General features: G+C 39.3%; 1 pseudogene; it reads right to left on the reverse strand.

Moving 5' to 3' along the window:
* The window catches only part of LOC130035264 (contactin-associated protein-like 3), a 199287-nt pseudogene that overhangs the window by 24924 nt on the left and 154433 nt on the right, over positions 1-19930 (reverse strand).

Genomic DNA, 19930 nt, shown 5'->3' on the forward strand with positions numbered 1-19930 from the left:
CGTCTCCATTGGATACTTTGTTGTTACTGTGTTTGGCATACCGAATACATCACGGGTAGCTTGCCAGGCTCTGCCGTGCGGGCGAGATCTCTTGATAGCTTGCCGGGCTCTCCGAGAGGGGCGGAGGAATCGAACTCGGGTCGGCCATGTTGGCTGCGAGCAAGGCAAACGCCCTCCCGCTGTGCTATCACTCCAGCCCTGAAGGCCAAATTCAGAGTGCCCTATTTTACTCTTAATTTCAATAGTAATGACCTAACTGTCTCATTTATATTGTGTTTTTATCTTTTGGGTCACACCTGTGGGTGCTCAAGGCTTAATCTTGGCAGGGCTCAGGGAACCATGTACTATTGATGACTGAACTACATAGGGGGAAGCACACCACCACTGTACTATCTCACTGGCCTAAAATGTCTCTTTTTTCAGTTTTTCTTACATAAGGTAGAAACTTAAGTTAAACATAAGAAAATTAAAGCTTGGTTCTCAGTTAATTATTCATGTGGTATTCATATTACTAAATGATAAAACCTCTGGCAATAATACATTAACATTCACTTTCCATAAACATAACTTCTTTTAATGTTGCTTATTTTGATGCATTTTAAATCAGTACCTGAAATACTGAAACACTGTCCTCCCGTTGTTCATCGATTTGCTCGAGCGGGCCTAGTAACATCTCCATTTTTTGAGACTTGTTGTTACTGTGTTTAGGCATATTGAATATGTCACAGGTAACTTCCCAGGCTTTTCCGTGTGGGCAAGATACTCTTGGTAGCTTGCCAGGTTCTCCGAGAAGGGTGGAGGAATTGAACCTGACTCAGCCTGGCTGACTGCATTCAAGGCAAACAGCCCTATCACTGTGCTATCTGCATTTGCATAACTAAGTTTTGCAATTGCTCAAATTTTCTACTAATGTTTCTGAAGAATCACGAAACAGGAAAAATAAGACAGATGTTAGTGATCTGCCATGATATGCAAATCCCTCTGAAGAGTGTACTATCACTCTTTTGTCCCTCTGCTTTCCTCCTTGGAAGGGAAACTTCCTCTTCTTTACTCTCTCCTTCTAAAGTAATCAGTGAGAGATAATAGCAAGCTTTCTGAGCACTCAGCTTCCACATGCTCAAGGAAGCAAGGTTGTAGCCTGATTCTTTTCTCTAACTGAGCATCTTAGAAGGATTTGTTGATCAAGTGTTGAGTAATAACTCGCTTGGTTTTGGATACAGATATGACATAAATAAGTGATGAGTTAGGTAAATCTTATTCATCTCATACTTATGGATATCAGCATACTTTGTTTGCTTTCTTCTTTTATTTTTTTTTTTCGGGGGTGGTGGTTAGACCAAACTTGGTGGTGCTCAGGAATTTCTCCTGGCGATGCTCAGGACTTACTCCTTTCTCTATACTCATGTATCACTCAGGGGAACATATGTAATGCCAGGGATCAGAATACAGATTCACAGAGTGCAAGGCAAGCAGCCTACATACTGTCCTATCACACTAGCCCCTGTTAGCTTATCTTTTCTTTTCCGGTTTTACCCAGTGGTGCTCAGAGCTTACTCCGGACTCTGAGCTCAGAGATGGCTCCTTGTCATACCATGCAAACATTTGCACTGCTTGGAGTCAAACTCAGGTTAGCTGGTGTAAGACAAGTTTCTTTCATGCTGTGCTATCTTTTGGCCCCTTAAACCAAATAAAACTATCTTTTATGAGGTTTAATGCAGCTCCTTGCTTAGATGGAGGAAATATTTTATGTAAAAAATATCTTATTTCCTGGAAACCTATCCCTTGCTCATAGATCGGGAGGATTAACCTTACCAGAATGACACTACTCCCCAAGGCATTATACAGATTCAATGTGGTCCCTATAAGGGTACCCATGACATTCTTTAAAAAAATTGACAAAACATTCATAAAATTCATATAGAAAAATAATGTCCCACAAATAGCTAAAGCAATTCTTGGGAAAGAGTAGATTGCATCATCTTCCCCAACTTCAAACTGTACTACAAAGCAGTAGTAATTAAAACAGCATGGTATTGGACTAGAAACAGACCTGCAGACCAATGGAACAGAGCTGAATATTCTGACACAGCCACTCAAGTATATGATCACTAAACCTTTGTCAAAGGAGCAAGAAACGTGAAGTGAAGCAAGGAAAGCCTCCTCAGCAAGTGGTGCTGGGAAAACTGGAGAGTTATCTGAAAAAAAATTGAGCTCAGATCTCTGTCTTGCAAGGTCCCTTGGGACCCCGAGGGAGATTCCAGAGTTAAAACTGTACTACTTAGTAACTCTCCATTTTCTTCCCCCTCCCTAGTAGAGCCTTAGCTGTGAAGCCCTTCCTTATTGGGATGTAAATTCTAAAACCATTTGTTGACTCTTCCCTGCTGGGATGTAAATTAAGAAACCATTTGTTGGCCCTTCCTTATCTGTTACCTCTGTTAGGAACTTTTCCCTTATCCTCTTCCACCAAATCAAATCGAGCCTGGTGATAACCAAATGTCGGAGTTACCCACTAGCCCACTAGCCACAATGCCTATGTACGTAAATGCTGATCTTTGAATCTATAGGCTAAGGAGTGATGTACTTTTAAATGGATTGGTTAAGAAAGTATATGTTGTTACAAATCTATTGGCTATGAAATGCACGGGCTTTGCTGTAATGGCCAGTGAAGGCCTATATAAGATCCCCTTTGAAGAAGTTCAGGGTCTTGCCTCACCTATCTGACCTGCATGTCTGTGTAGGCGGCTTGACCCTGGCTAGCCAGTCTTACAATAAACCTTGCTTGCTGTTTGCAGTCTCTGGAGTCTTTTTGTTGTTAAAGGGAGATCAGGATCCGCGTCCTAACAGTCTAACCCCAAGCACAAAAGTTAGATCAAAATGGATTAAAGACCTAAGTATCAGGCCTGAATCCATAAGGCACATGGAGGAAAATGTAGGCAGAGTCCTCCACTATAATTGAAGCTAAAGGCATCTTTAAGGATTAAACACCACTGGCCAAGCAAGTGGAAGAAAACATAAACAAATTGGACTACATTAAACTAAGAAGCTGCCACACTGAAAAAAAAAAACAGTTACCAAAATACAGAGAGAGTCCACTGATTGGAAAAAATTATTTATCCAATACCTGTCAGTAAGTTGTTAATACATAGGATATACAAGACATTAGTAGATCTGTGCCAAAAAAATCCTCCAACAGCACCAAAATGGGGAGAGGAAATAAACAGAAACTTCCTTAAAAAGGAAATACAAATGGCCAAAAGACACATGAAAAACTGCTCTTCATCACTAATCATCAGGGAGATGCAAATCAAAACAACATAAGATATCTTACACCAGAGTGACTGACACACATCAAAAAGAACAAGAACAAGCAGTGCTGCTGAGGATGTGGGGATAAATGAACTCTCTTTCATTGTGGGTAGAAACGCTGACTGGTCCAGCCTTTTTGGAAAACAATATGGGCATACCTCAAAAAATTAGAAACTGAGCTTCCATATGAGCCAGCAATACCAGTTCTGGGAATATATGCCGGGGTGCAAAAGTGCACAGTAGAAATGACATTTGCACCTGTATGTTCATTGCAACGCTGCTCACAATAACCAGAGTCTGGAAATAACACATGTGCCCAAGAACAGATGAATGGTTAAATAAATTTTGGTATATCTACACAATGGAATAACATATAGCTGTTAGGAAAGATAATGTCATGAAATATCCTTATAAGTGAATGCACATGGACAGTATCATGCTGAATGAAATGAGTCAGAAAGAGAAAGACAGACATAGAATGACTGCACTTGTTTGTGGAATATAAAATAACATAAAATAAGACTAACACCCAAAGACAGTAGAGTCAAGGGCCAGGAAGATTGTTCCAAGGTTGGAATCCTGCCTTACAAGCTGGGGGAGAAGACAGTCAGGATAGAGAAGTGATTACTAAGTCAATGATGGTTGGAGGGATAGCTCAGACTGGGAGATGTTTTCTGAATGTAGATAAAGGACCAAACATGATGACTTCTCAGTATCTATATCTAAACCATAACGCCCAAAAGTACAGAGAGAGTAAGAATAAAATTGTCTGCCATAGAGACAGGTTGGTGTCGTGTGGGGGTGGATACTGGGGACATCTGTGGTGAAAAATTTATGACTGAAACTCAATTATGAAAGCTTTGTAACTATATCTCAAGGTGATTCAATAAAAATGCTAATAAATTTACATACCAGATAAAAAATTTGTTTCCAAATTACCTGAAAAAGTCATTTAGATTATTGATGAACAGAAAAATACATCCTGGGAGTAGTTTTATGTTGATCTCATAAAATGATCAGCATTTTATGGAAGACTCATTTGTTTATTCATTAAAATGTGGACATTATTTACACTTATTTGTGACAATAAGTGAAGCCTAATAAATAGAGATATGTAGGCCACCCAATTATGTTGCACCTTAACATGAAAAGGACCCATCCCTGCATGGTGCTAACTTTCAATTTCATTCTTTTTAGTCTTACACTACAGACACTCACCATTTGTGGTGAGGATCACAGAAAAGTATTCCTCTGAGAAGGCCCCAACAAAGAGCAGTAGGGAGGGAAGCCCTGTTGTCCTGAAGCTTATCGCGGTCTCTTCTCCTGTCAGTGTTAGATCCTCATGGGATCCAGTTGCAAAGGAGCTGGTGTTCTTGCTGGGGGTGTGGTGGTAAGGTCCTTGAAAACTGTAAATGATTGATGAGCCAGTTCTTAAATATGCAGAAACCTCTGGAATGACACACATATAACTGTTATATGTAAAAGCAAAAGACTTTTTAAAATTGAATCCTTGTGATGTATAGTTGCAAAGCTATTCATCCTTGCATTTCATACAATGTTTCAACACCCATCTCTCCATCAGTGTACATTTCCAACTAGTTCCCTCCCCCACACCTCTTCTCCAACCTGCCTCAATGGCATACTCTTTTCCTCTCTGTCTCTGTCTTTCTGTCTCTGTCCCTCTCTCTCTCCTTTTGAGCATTATGGTTAAATGCAAGAGTCTTGATCTATTTATATTTAAAGACTACCTAAGAGAGAAAACAAGAGTGACATCATTTTTACATGTTTTCTTGTTTAAATTTAGTTTGGATATTTTGGTTTGGGGGCCACACTCAGCAGTGTTCAGGCTTCTCTACACTCAGTGCTCAAGCGTCACTTAGGGAAGTTCTCAAGGGACCATTTGGTGCTGTGATTGAATCCCTTCCTCCTACAGGTGCAGCTAGCCCTCAGATGTCTTACCTACTCGTGTGTGTGGGCTTTCACATTAAAAGTTTAAATTCTATTATTGGGAATGCTAATTCAAGTAGCCATCATGTATTGTTTATCCATTATGTATAGTCTATAATGGATAGCCAACGCTAATTGGGAAAATAGTATTTCAAAACTTAAAAATAGAATTACCATATTATTCAGCGATTGCACAGTTGTGTCATTACCTGAAGAATGTGCACATATTCATGTAAAGAGATATATTTATTAGACATGTGCAGATATATTTATTAGACATGTCTGCAAACTGAACCTGCTCATCACATCATTATTCATAATCACCAAGGGCTGGAAACAATCTAAGTGCCCATACATGGATGAATAAATAAAGATGCTGTGTGCAGAATTCATGGGAGAACGTTATTCAGCTGTGAAAAATGAATTCATGTCAATTGCAAAAACATGGATGGCCCCAGAGGATATCATACTCATTGAAACAGAAAACTAAAAACTAGATGATTTCAGTCATGTAGCAGCTAAAGAAAATAAACACATGAACAATCAAATCAACTTTCTATCTATCTTCCTAGACCCAAATCAACTTGTAGACTATAGAAAAAAATAGCATTTACCAGAAGGGAAGATGAAACTTTTCACTAGACCTCAGGTGATGAGGTCCTTTATATTTATTACTGTGTATATATCTATAAGTATATATAAATTACTGTCTATATATACTAAAAACTACATAATCTTATAGACCAATATTAATTCAGTGTAAATGGTCAAACTTTGCAATATTGATACAAAGATTGTATCAATCCTATCATAGACCCAAATCAAATGACATTTATTGATGATCCAATATGCTTCATTTCATGATCACTAAAAGTCCAGTTTAGACAGAGTGGAGGTTATGAGTCTCCTCGTGGCACTGCACTGAGGGGCCTCTGAGGACTGGCACCAAGATCTCACAGGATAGTCTTCGGGGTCTGCAAACTGAACCTGGTCTCTTCTCCAGTTAAACAGCAAGATGGAGACAGAGCCCAGGGAGATGTTTCTGCAAGCCATATACTACAACATTATTTTGTGTTTTCCATCCCCGGGATCCCTGTCCCGGGTTCCACTCACCATGGAAGCAGAAGGGCCCATCATAAGCAGAGGAGGTGCAGTCACACACAAACCCCCTCAGCCTCTCCTGGCAGAGGCCTCCATTGTGGCACAGATGTCCATAGCTAGCACAGTGGCCTGGGCATCCTGGCTCCACACCTGGGGTCACTGTGGCTCTTTCTTCCAAGTCCAAGGCCAGCCCATTCAAACGCAGGGCCCGGATGCACCCCAGAAATCCTCTCTGCCTGCTTGCTGTACCTCCTGCCAGAGAAACACCCCAGATGTGTCATAGTCCTGTGTCTTGCCATGCTAATATTCCAGGGCAAATATATGACAGTACTAACACTAAAATACTGCCCCACGTGTTATGATCATATGTGGTTTTGAAAATATAGACTCTAGTCTATTTAAAAATCATCAAACAACAATATGGAAACAATATGGTTACATATTCTAACAGTATTTTTCATGTTTCATTTTGATTTTTGACATTCATTCCTTTATAAACAATGAAATATAAACTATCATTGTTTATAAAGGAATCCTTTCAAAGTGATCCTTTGAAAAGTGATCCTTTTCAAAATTTATACTCGATGAAGTATGTGTGGAATACAGTTACATAATTAAAAATCTTTCCAATATATTATAAAATTATAGATTAGAATGCATAGAAAATATTACAGTTGTAATTTTGAAATATAAATATGCATTGCAAATTTATGTGCATTGTTTTGTAATCTTTGTGATTTATTATGTAATTAATATCATTATTGCTGGGCTGGAGCGATAGCACAGCAGTTGGGCATTTGCCTCGCATGCAGCCAACATGGCCGACCTGAGTTCGATTCCTCTGCCCCTCTCGGAGAGCCTGGCAAACTACCGAGAGTCTCCCACCGGCATGGCAAAGCCTGGCAAGCTCCCCATGATGTATTGGATGCCAAACACAGTAACAACAAAGTCTCCAATGGAGACGTTATTGGGCCCGCTCAAGCAAATCGATGAACAACTGGAGGACCGTGACTGTGAATATGTAATAATATAATTTTATAATTTGTTTTGACTATCATATATTGAACTATATAATAATACAAATAGCATATCTAAAACTTTTCTTTATATAACACAAATATTTATATTAGAGATCTCTCTATTAATGAAGCTTTAGAAAGGAATCAAGGAAAGAGCAAAGAAAAAGAAATTTGAGACAATATCTATGGCTTAAGCTTATCTATCATAACAATCTGAAGCTGGATGGTTTGAATACTACCTGAATAATAAATACTTTCCATTCATCACATTTTATGTAAGTCTAAGACAATTATTCTTACCTGTTGGGGGCTAGAGCGATAGCATAGTGGGTAGGGCGTTTGCCTTGTGCATGGCAGACCAGGCCAACACAGGTTCGATTCCTCAGCCCCTCTCAGAGAGCCTGGCAAGCTACCGAGAGTATCTTGCCCGCACGACAAAGCCTTGCAAGCTACCCGTGATGTATTCAATATGCCAAACACAGTCACAACTAGTCTTACAATGGAGACGTTACTAGGCCCTCTCGCGCAAATCAATGAACAATGGGAGGACAGTAACAGTGACAGTTGGGAGCACAGGTGAAAGCTGGAAGCTTGTTTTAAAAACAGATCTGAGGTCTCATTCTAGAGATTCAACTCAATACTGGGATATGGGAGTTACCCAAAATGTGAATTTTCAGCTAAGTTCTCAGGCTTCAGTAATATTACCCTAGGGGATAATGTTAATTTGGAGTAGATTTTTCATAAATTCTTTTCTAAAATTTAACATTTCATTAGTTCTTTCTCTAGACTTGAAATCGGAAGATAGAGCTATTTAATATAATCTGCAATAATTAATTGAAGGAAACTCTAGCTCGGTAAGAACTAATTATGCTTGAAGTTGAATTTTATGATTCCATGAACTGTATACACACATAGTTTAACTCACTGCATGGCATTAAACTCATAGATGCTGGAGGTATCCTCTGGCAAAACAGACTGTATGCTAGTTTGTGATTTTTGTCTGTATCTAATTGGGTTGTGTCCTTATTTACTTAGAAATGTCTCATGTAAAACATAAAAAAATAGCCAAGTAAGAGTGAATCCTCTAATCTGCTTAGTTTCCAAATCACACTACTATTGTCTGAAATGTAATGTAGCAAAAATCATTTTTACCCCATGGAAGAAACTAACAGTAGTGAAACAATAAGCAAGAAAATTAAGAGGGAATATTTCTAAGACTCAGATATTTAATGTTTAAAAAAGGATTATGAGGAAAAAGGAGAAAGCTTGGGCCCTAAATATGGTGCATGATATGGGACCAAAGGGAGGTGCAGAGAGAATTGAGGCTCAGACAGATGAGAGTCGTTCATGGATAAACACCCTGAGCGATGTCTGCATGATCCCTCAGATCTGTTTCCCAGGAGACAGATGATGACTGGGTCCCAGTTACAGTGCATGTTCTCTAACTCCCCTGAGAGGCAAAGTAGGAGAAATAGACAAAAATGGGCAAGAGTTTTATAAAGACCATTGTTAAGAAGTGACTGAAAGAAATACAAATAGACTCTATATGATATTGAGTGCAAACATGGGAAACAGTTCAATACAAGTTTAGAATTTTCTTTTGGTTGTATATGTGGTCAAGCCCCTTGATCCCTCTGGATCTCCACCCAACACTATTTGTTAAATATGGAGACCTGAGATCATGGAGCCCATAGTAGTATTGTTTTGCCATTGCTAAGGTAACTATTTATAGTAACCATTGTCTCTTGGTCATTGTATCTATTCCCAGCACTGCACAGTTATGAATGACAGCACCCACCGACAAAGAGCTGGCTGTTGAGCTGTAAGCGGGAGTGCCCATCAGCAGGGCCCGACTGGGTTCTGACAGGGAGCTGATCCACTTGGAGAGTTGCTTCCTTAATGTTCCTCTCTGCCTTCACATAGTGCCACCGATTGTCATTCAAGGGGGTAGAGGACTTCACTTTGACTTCACAAGGTCCATTCCCCATATCAAATGAAAAGGTCACTTCCGCAGAAGCTAGAAATATAGATGTGAGCTGCTTATGGTCATTCACAGGGAGAAAATATGACTTGAGTAGATGTGAGAAGAGTATGGTGACATGCTCGCTTAAAGGGGACCTTGGGCTAAAACAGACTGCCATTCCCAGTTGGCTTAAGAGCAAAATAAGTCTGTACCTGGAGGGAAAAAGTAAAACTATTTTAGCATATTCCTTCTCAGGTGCACTATTCATCTTGCTAAGTAATTACTAAATCTTTAGTAATGAAACAAACAAGTTACCTGGTTTAATATGACAAATGTATTCATGTAAAAACTGTTTAAATCTTCACATAACTTTATTGCATGCACCGTATGAAATTTTGGAAGCAAGAAATTAACCTCTGCACAAAACAATTATGATGCACCTAATGAATTATATCAAACAGTTTCATAGCCTAGTAGGATGCTATTTGGCCCATTTGGTGTCAAATTCTGATTATACAAATTGCTATTCACAACACAAAATTGGCATAGGATATCACAATCCATTGCCTTACAATTGAAATGATCATTAAAAATTATAGAATTTTAGTATTTAATAGAGAAATACGACTGAAAAAGCAAATAGGCATCTTATAAAAATTAGGTCTATAAAGGGCATATTATTAATAATTGGGTACTCAGTGGCTATGTCCAGATAAGGTCACTCACCACGCAGCTCCAGCCGGATGAAGTCTGTGATTCCCAGGTTTTCTACTAACACTCCAGAAGGGGCTGTGGTCTTAAAAAAGAAAGACATGTCAGCACTAAGTTCTCCACGGAATGCTGGGAAATGGAGGTATGATGTTTCAGTATTGAAGGAAGCTGAATTCCAAAACGAATCTGTTTACAAAAAGAAGGGATACAAACAGTGAGAATAGGTTTGTCCCCAACGCTGCTTCTGACCTCTCTATCCCTCAGGTCAGTCTTAATTCGAACCCGGGACTTTGCTCTCGCTGCCTACGTGCACCAGACGTTCTCTAAGACCCTGAGCCTATCATCCCTGAGCCTCTTCCTGTTCATCCCCAACACTCCATCCCTCAGGTTGTACCCATCCCTCAGGTTGTACCCCTCACACACACCAGGTACCCATAGGGGGGCATGGCCTCTTCCACAGTGGGCGTGGTCTCGCAGAAGTAGGCGTGACCTAATTTTGGACTGAGCGGCCACAGGTAAATTAATCAGACCCAGCAATCTCATGTAACTCTCAGTCTCCATGCTACCATACCAACATGAAGAAACAGTGCAAATGCCCACCATGAGAAGAGGATGATGAAAAGAGTCCAGAAGCCTCATTAGGTATTACTCACCTAAGGGACCTCTCTGATAAGAATTCAGATTTGAAGTAATGAAGATGTTCAATGAACTCAAAGAAACAGTGACACAGTTATCCAATAAAATAAGGAGGACATGACAGAAACAATGGATTGGAAAATCGAGAAATTACAGGAAGAAATGAGAGCAGAAATTGGAAATCTATGCACAGAAGTGTCACGAATAAAGGACTCGATAGATGATATAAAAAACTCAGTGTGTGCCCTCAACAGTAGAATGACTACAGCTGAAGACAGAATCAGTGAGCTGGAAGATCAGCTGCACGAAGCTTATAAACAAACAACAACAAAAAAATGGAAACAGACCTCAAAATAGCTCTAGACCAAATCAGAGTCCTAGGGGATGATTCCAAGAGGAACAACATTAGAATCATTGGAGTACCAAGGATCTGGGAAACAATCCCAATAAAAAAGCAACGGTTAAACAAATCATTGCTGAAAAATTCCCAGAGCTGGACAATGCAGCCATTCAGATTCAAGGAGCCCAAAGGGTGCCAGATATAAGAGACCCTAACAATAACACTCCAAGACATAGCATAGAATGGTGGATGCTGCTGATAGAGACACAACACTGCAAGCAACACGGTCAAAGAAGTAAATCACATACAAAGGAGCACCTCTTAGATTCACAGCAGACCTATCAGAGAAAACCCTCCAAATCTGAAGGCAATGGTGGGATATAGTGAAAAAACTCACTGAATTGAGCACTTCACCAAGAATACTCTATCCGGCTAAACTCTCACTCAAACACAAAAGGAACGGTACACTATTTTCTGGATAAACAACAGCTCAGAAACTTCATAGACTCAAAACCAAACCTAAAAGAAGGGATAAAGGGGCTACTATAAGATAAGACAAACCCTACAAAGCACAACAGACCCTTACAGAAAGATGACACAAAGCCCCATAAAATAATTTCTCTCAATGTCAACAATCTAAATTCACCAATTAAGAGACACAGAGTGGCAAAATGGATTCAGAGACAGAACCCAACATTCTGCTGCCTACAAGAAATTCATCTGAACAGTCAGAGCAAACACAGACTCAAAGTTAAAGGATGAAAAACAATCCTGCAAGAAAACAGCTCCCTCAAAAAACCTGGGGTGGCCATACTAGTATCCAACGACATACATTTCAGGTCGAAAAAAATTAGAAGGGACAGCGAAGGCCATTTTCTATTCATCAAGGGATACGTACAACAGGAAGAAATCACACTCTTAAATGTATACGCATCTAAAGAGGGAACAGCTAAATATTTTAAACAACTGCTAACAATTTAAGGAGGACATTGCTAGCAAGACAATAGTAGCCGGAGACTTCAACATCACATTATCACCTCTGGATCAATAAGAACAAAACTCAGCAAGGAAAAAATGGCTTTGAAGGAAGAAACAGAATAGAGAGGACTTATAGACCTAACAGGGATTTACAGCCCAAAAAGAAAGAATACACATTCTTCTCCAGGGAACACAGAACATTTTCCAAAATTGACCACATGCTAGGCCACAAAACATACCTCAATAGAATCAGGAAGACAGAAATAGTATCAACATTTTTTTCAAACCATGATGCACTGAACATAGAAGCGAATCACACACAGACATGGAGAAACAGATCAAACACCTGGAAATTAAACAACTCAATGTAGAACAATGAGGAAGGAAGTCAAGGACGAATTAAAAGGTACTTGCAAACAAATGAGAATAAAGACACAAGCTACCAGAACCTATGGAACGCAGCTAAAGCCAAGTTAAGGGGAAAATTTATGGCTCTGCAAGCATTTCTCAGGAAGGAAAGAAGGGCCCACATACACAACTTGACTTCACAGCTCAAGATATTAGAAAAGGACCAAAAAAGGAGCCCAAACCAGGCAGAAGGAAAGAGATCAGAAAACTTAGAGCAGAAATCAACAACATGGAAACACAAAAAACAATCCAAAAGATCAATGAAACCAAAAGCTGTTTCTATGAGAAAATAAATAAGATAGAGAAACCATTAGCAAGACTCACAAAGAAAGAGAGAGGGAGAGAGAGAGGGAGAGAGAGAACCCCAATAAACCGAATCAGAAATGAGAAGGGGGTATGACAACAGAAACCAAAGAAATTCAAAAGATCATCAGAGATTATGTTGAAAGTCTGTATGCCACAAAATAAAAGAACCTAGAAGAAGTGGATAAATTTCTGGATTCTTATAATCTCCCAAGGCTGAATCAAGAAGATCTAGAATACCTGAATAGTCCTATTAACACCAAGGAAATTGAAACTGTAATCAAAATTCTTCCGAAAAACAGAAGCTCAGGTCCAGATGGATTCACTAGCGAATTTTTCCAAACATTTAAAGAGGACCTATTGCCAGTTCTTCTCAAGCTTTTCCAAGAAATTGAAGAAAAAGAAACTCTCAAACAGTTTCTATGAAGCACATATCTCTCTAATACCAAAAAGAAACAAAGACATCACAAGAAAAGAGAAGAAAAGAAAAAAAGAAAAGAAAAGAAAAGAAAAGGCCGTTATCCCTGATGAACACAGATGCGAAGATTCTCAAGAAAATACTAGCAAATAGAATTCAAAAACTCATCAAAAAGATCATTCATCATGACTAAGTGGGATTCATCCCGGGAATTCAAGGATGGTTTAACATTCAGAAATCAATCAACATAATCCATCATATCAACAAAAGAAAAGACAAAAACCATATGATCGTATCAATAGATGCAGAGAAAGCATTTGACAAGATCCAGCATCCGTTTATGATGAAAACCCTAACCAAAATTGGGATAGAAGCCGTAGTTAAAGCCATCTACTACAAGCTTATGGCAAGCATCATAGTCAATGAGGAAAAACTAAGAGGTTTCCATCTAAGATTAGGGATGAGACAAGGGTGCCCACTCTCTTCATTGCTGTTCAATATAGTACTGGAAGTACTTGCAATAGTGGTCAGGCAAGAAAAAGATATTAAGGGCATTCAGGTAGGAAAGGAAGAAATAAAGCTCTCACTATTCGCAGATGATACAATAGTACACTTAGAGAACCCTAAAACCTCTACCAAGAAACACCTAGAAACAATAGACTTGTATAGTAAAATTGCAGGCTATAAAATCAATACCCAAAAATCCATGGCTTTCCTATATGCAAATAGTGAGAGAGAAGAAAGTGACATGAAAAATACAATCCTGTTTACAATTATGTCCCAGAAAATCAAGTACCTAGGAATTTGCTTAACTAATGACGTAAAAGACCTGTACAAAGAAAACTACAAAAGGCTACTTCAGGGAATAAAAGAGTACATAGGAAATGGAAAAATATCCCCATCTCATGGATCAGGAGAATTAACATGGTCGAAATGGCAATACTCCCCAAAGCATTGTGCAAATTCAATGAGATCCCTATAAGGATACACATGACATACTTCAATTCATATGAAACAATAGCTAAAGCAATTCTTGGGAAAAAGAAAATTGGAGGAATCAACCTCCCCAACTTCAAACTCTACTACAAAGCAGTAATGGTACTGGAACAAAGGCAGAGTTGCAGACCAATGGAACAGGGTTGAATATACTGACATCTCCCCCCAAATTTATGATCATCTGATCTTTGATAAGGAGCAAGAAATGTGAAGTGGAGCAAGGAAAGCATCTTTCACAAATTGTTCTGACAAAACTGGATGGCTACATGCAAAAAAATGGGCCCAGATCTCTACCTAACACTATGTGAAAAAATTAAGATCAAAATGGATTAAAGACCTCAACATCAGACTGGAATCCATTAGGTACATTGAAGACTAGGGTAGCAAAACCCTCCACGATATCAAAGCTAACGGTATCTTCAAAGATGACACGCCACTGGCCAAGCAAGTGAAAACATAGATAGACAAATGGGACTATCTTAAACTAAGAAGTTTCTGCACCTCAAAAGAAACAGTGACCACACAACAAAGACAGTCCACAGAATGGGAAAGTATATTCGCCCCATACCCATCTGACAAGGGGTTGATATCAAGAATATATATAGTACTCGTTGAACTCCACAAGAAAAAACATCCAACCCCATCACAAAATGGGGTGATGAAATGAACCAAAACTTTCTCAAAGAAGAAATTCGAATAGCAAAAAGGCACATGATAACACGCTGTACACCACTAATCATCAGGGAGATGCAGATCAAAACACAAATGAGATACCGTCTCATACCACAGAGACTGGTCCACATCAATACAACAAAAGCAACTGGTGTTGGCGCTGATGTGGTGAGAAAGGGACCCTCCTTCACTGCTGGTGGGAATGCCGACTGGTTCAGCTCTTTTGGAAAATAATATGGACGATTCTCAAAAAAGTAGAAATTGAGCTCCCATTTGATCCAACAATACCACTCCTGGGAATATATCCCAGAGAGGCAAAAAAGTATAGTCGAAATAACATCTGCAATTGTTTGTTCATTGCAGCACTCTTTACAATAGCCAGAATCTGGAAAAAAACCTGAGTGCCCGAGAACAGATGACTGGTTAAAGAAACTTTGCTACATTTACACAATGGAGTACTATGTAGCTGTTAGAAAAGACAAAGTCATGAAATTTACATACAAGTGGTACTACATGGAAAGTATCATGTTAAGCCAGATGACTCAGAAAGAAAGGGATAGACATGGAATGATTGCATTTATCTGGGGAACATAAAGTAACGAAATGGGAGACTAACACCCAAGAATGGCCGAGATTAGTACCAGGAATTTTACTCCATGGCTTGGAGGCCAACCACACACACTAGGGGAAAAGGCAGCTCAGATAGAGAAGGGAACACCAAATAAAGGTATTGGGAGCATCCTCCCAGGATGGCAGAAGCATGCTGAAAGTAGACTATAGACCAAACATGATTGTAACTCAATGCCTCTCTTGCAAACCACAGGACCCAAAAGGAGAGAGAGAACAAAAGGGAATTCCACAGAGGCGGGGTGGAATGGGGGAGATGGGGGGGTGGGATGGATAATGGGATCCGTGTTGGTGGGAAATGGGCACGGGTGGAGGGATGGGTATTTGATCATTGTATAATTAAAACCCAAGCACAAAAATGTGTAAGTCTGCAACTGTACCTCATGAAGTCTCACTATTAAAAATTTAAAAAAATAAAAGCAAAGTGCTAGAATATTGTGATTTCCTGATACAACACCCATTCACACAGGGCCCCAGCAAAGGTTTTGGCTCCACAGCCACCACTGACATCCTGAAAGGCCCTGGGGCACCGCCGCCTGGGTCTACACTGGTGATCACCCCATAAAAGCAGTGACATGGGAGAGTGATACAGAAACTATGTTGATCTGACTCATTCCCTCTGGCAGCTGTGTGGAGTAACAGTGAGGTAAACAGAGGTAGTATCAAGATCAGTTATGGGGTTCCAGCAGCATCCAGACCAGAGATTTGGGCATGGCGGTGGATTATGGATCTACTTTTGATATTGAAGCAGTGAGATTTGTTGATGAATTATATGACTTTTGTGAGAGTAAAAAAAAGAAAATATGACTATTAGTCTAAGGAGCAACAGGAAGAATGGCGTGACCATACACATAACTAGTAGAGTAAGATTGTTGGGTAAATATTTTCTTCTTTATTTTTTGGCATATTGTGTTAAAATATGCTGCCACTCTTCAGTTCCATGAATCTCGAAATAGCAATTCTCTTTAGATACTACATTAAAAACTCATAATACATGGTTCCAAAAAAAAGCAAGAAGAAACATCACCTGCACTTCTATATTTATTGCAGCACTGCTTACAATATTGACGATAGCTAGAGTTTGGAAACAACTTGAGTGTATAAGAAGATGTGACTAGATAAACTATAGTACATCTACATAACTAGTGCTACACAGGAAAAATGAAATCATGCAATTTTCCTATAAATAGATAGAAATGGAGAGTATCATGTGGAGTGGAATGAGTCAGAAGGAGAGGGACGATATAGAATTACTGCATTCATTTCTGGGATACAAAAAAATAGTATGAAACTAATATTCAAGGCCATGGAAAACTGGAGCCAGGAGGACTGGTGAATGATTGGAAATCTCCACAAGTGTGTGGGGGGTGAAGGGTAGTCAAGGTAGAGGTGGGCCTAGTATGACAACAATAGTTGGAAATGACCACTCTGGACAAGAACTGAGAGTTAAGAGGAGGTAAAGAAATATACATCATAACATTTTAGTAACTATATTCCTATATAACTATATTCCAAAATATAATGGCCAAAATAAGAGAAGAGAAAGAGGAGAAGAAAGAGGGAGAGAGGGAGAAGGAGAGGGAGAGAGGTGGGAGAGAGAGAGAGAGACAGAGAGAGGTGCCTGCCATAGAGGCAGACTGGAGTGAAGGGGGCAGTAATGCAGTGATGAGAAGGAATCTGGGGATACTGATGCTGGGAAATGTGCACTGGTGTAAGGATGGGTGTTGGAACATTGTGTGACTGAAACCCAATCATGAACAGCTTTGTAATTCTCAATCTCGTGGTGATTCAATTAAAGTATTAAAAACATAAAATAATTTAAAACACTCATCCAGTAGAAATGTAATGTTTTCATTTACAAGTAAGATAGTAAAACTTCATTTATGAGTGCTAATTGCATAGAGTTAGAACCCATGCACCCAAATTCCTCCTAGAGCACTGACATGTATTTTCAGGAGACAGGACAATTCCTTTATGTCACTTACTGTCCCCCTGGCAAAGCAGAGGCCCCAATGTAAAGCTTGCTTCAGAGAGTCGTTGGCCTGAGTTTGTTGTCACTATCTGAGTGACAGGCAGATGCTCTTTATGGGAAAGGATGACTGTATCACTGGGCCTAGAAAACAAAGACAGCCACAAAACATTATTCTGAGCAATACACATCCACATAATAGTCTTTCATCACAGTTCAAGAGTTATCAAGCTAAATTTGTCGTTACCCAGCAGTGAGAAAAGAAAATGATTCATTTAAACATTGACAAAGATAGCAAAATATTTATTGGGGCCATCTGAAGATCAGAGATCATGTTTATTGACAACACAACAGTAAAGAAAGCAGACAGGTCCACAACTATAGTAAAGGGACAGACTAGAGGTAACAGTTTTAATGCCACTAAGCAGCTCACTGCTCTAGGTTAGCCACTGTGTAAATTGTTATATGTAGAATTTTTATGCGAGTGACAGTAATCAGTCTTCATAAATTAAAAAAGCAAATAAACAATAACATTCAGGTGGTAAGCTTTATGTTTGGAATTCTCAAAACTTCAAAGGTATTTAAGAAACTCCTACTATAGTTGTCAGCATTTCCTTATTTGTTAATGAAATGAACTTAAAAAACAAATTACTGTCCAACACCAAGGTAAACAGAAGTAGTATCAAAAGGTGTGATGTGATGGACTCTTAAAATGATTAAAGAGACTCACTGTGTGTGTGTGTTTGTGGGTGCAAAAGTGGCATGTCAATTATTGTCACAATATGCTCTCTTGACAATTATGAAGAATCTTCTGTATATGGGACATGTATAGAAATCATCATTTGTGGTCCCAGGAAACAGTTTATATTATAACAACAATGATGTTTCAGTACAAAAATAATGTTTTAGGAAGCATAATGCTATGGTTCCATCAAACAAAGAAAACAAGGTGTAGGTGATAAGCTTGTTTTGTCACCTTTCTAGAGAAAGTAAGAACACTTATAAACTCTAAGTTTTTTATTTGTTGCATTTTAGTTGTAGGTTATGCCCAGCTGTGTTCAGGGATTACTCCTGACTCTGTGCACAGAAATCTTTCTTGGCAGCACTCAAGAGGCCATATGGGGTAATAAAGATCAAACCCAGACTGACGGCACAGCGAGCATTTTACCTACTATGCTATTTCTTTTTTTTTTTTTAATTTTTTTTATTAGTGAAACACCATGAGGTACAGTTGTAGATTTACAATTTTTTGTGCTTGGGTTTTGATTATACAATGATTAGATACCCATCCCTCCACCAGTGCCCATTTTCCACCACCATGGATAATATCCCCCCCACCCCCATCCCCCCATCTCCCCCTGCCTCTGTGGCAGGGCAATCCCCTGTGTTCTCTCTCTCCTTTTGGGTGTTGTGTTCTGCAAAAGAGGCATTGAGTGGCAAACATGTTCAGTCCATAGTCTACTTTTGACATGCATCTCCCCTCCTAGGAGGATCCTCCTAACACCCTATATTTGGTGCTCCCTTCTCTATCGGAACTGCCCTTTCCCCTAGAATACCCGGCTGGCTTCTAAGTTATGGAGTAATCCTCCTAGTGCTGATCTCAGCTATTCTTGGGTATTAATCTCATATTTTGTTACTTTATATCCCCCAGATGAATGCAATCTTTCTATGTCTATCCCTCTCTTTCTGACTCATTTCGCTTAGCATGATACTTTACGTATTGTACCACTTGTATGTAAATTTCATGACTTCATCTTTTCTAAGGGCTACATAGTACTCCATTGTGTATATGTACCAAAGTTTCTTTAACCAGTCGTCTGTTCTTGGGCTTTCAGGTTTCTTCCAGTTTCTGGCTATTGTAAAGAGTGCTTCAATGAACAAACAAGTACCTCTCTGGGATATATTCCCAGGAGTGGTATTGCTGGGTCAGGTGGGAGCTCAATTTCTAATTTTTTGAGAATCGTCCATACTGTTTTCCAGAAGGGCTGAACCAGTCGACATTCCCACCAACAGTGAAGGAGTGTCCCTTTCTCAACACATCCGCGCCAGCATCGGTTGCTATTGTTCTTTTGAATGTGGGCCAGTCTATGAGGTGTGAGATGGTATCTCATTGTGGTTTTGATCTGCATCTCCCTGATGATTAATGATGTAGAGCATTTTCTCATGTGCCTTTTTGCCATTCAGATTTCTTCTTTGAGAAACTTTCTGTTCATTTCATTGCCTCATTTTTGGATGGGATTGGATGTTTTCTTCTTGTGGAGTTTAACCAGTATTTTGTATATCCTGGATATCAACCCCTTGTCAGATGTGTATTCGGCGAATATCCTTTCCCATTCTGTAGACTGTCTTTGTATTTTGGTCACTGTTTCTTTGGAGGTGCAGAAGCTTCTTAGTTTAAGATAGTCCCATTTATCTATCTCTGTTTTCACTTGCTCGGCCAGTGGCGTGGCATCTTTGAAGGTACCATTAGCTTCAATATCATGGAGGGTTTTGCCAACTTTGTCTTCAATGTACCTTATGGTTTCTGGTCTGATGT

Source organism: Sorex fumeus, unplaced genomic scaffold, assembly GCF_029834395.1.
Source record: "Sorex fumeus unplaced genomic scaffold, SorFum_2.1 ptg000063l, whole genome shotgun sequence".
Classification (NCBI taxonomy): domain Eukaryota; kingdom Metazoa; phylum Chordata; class Mammalia; order Eulipotyphla; family Soricidae; genus Sorex; species Sorex fumeus.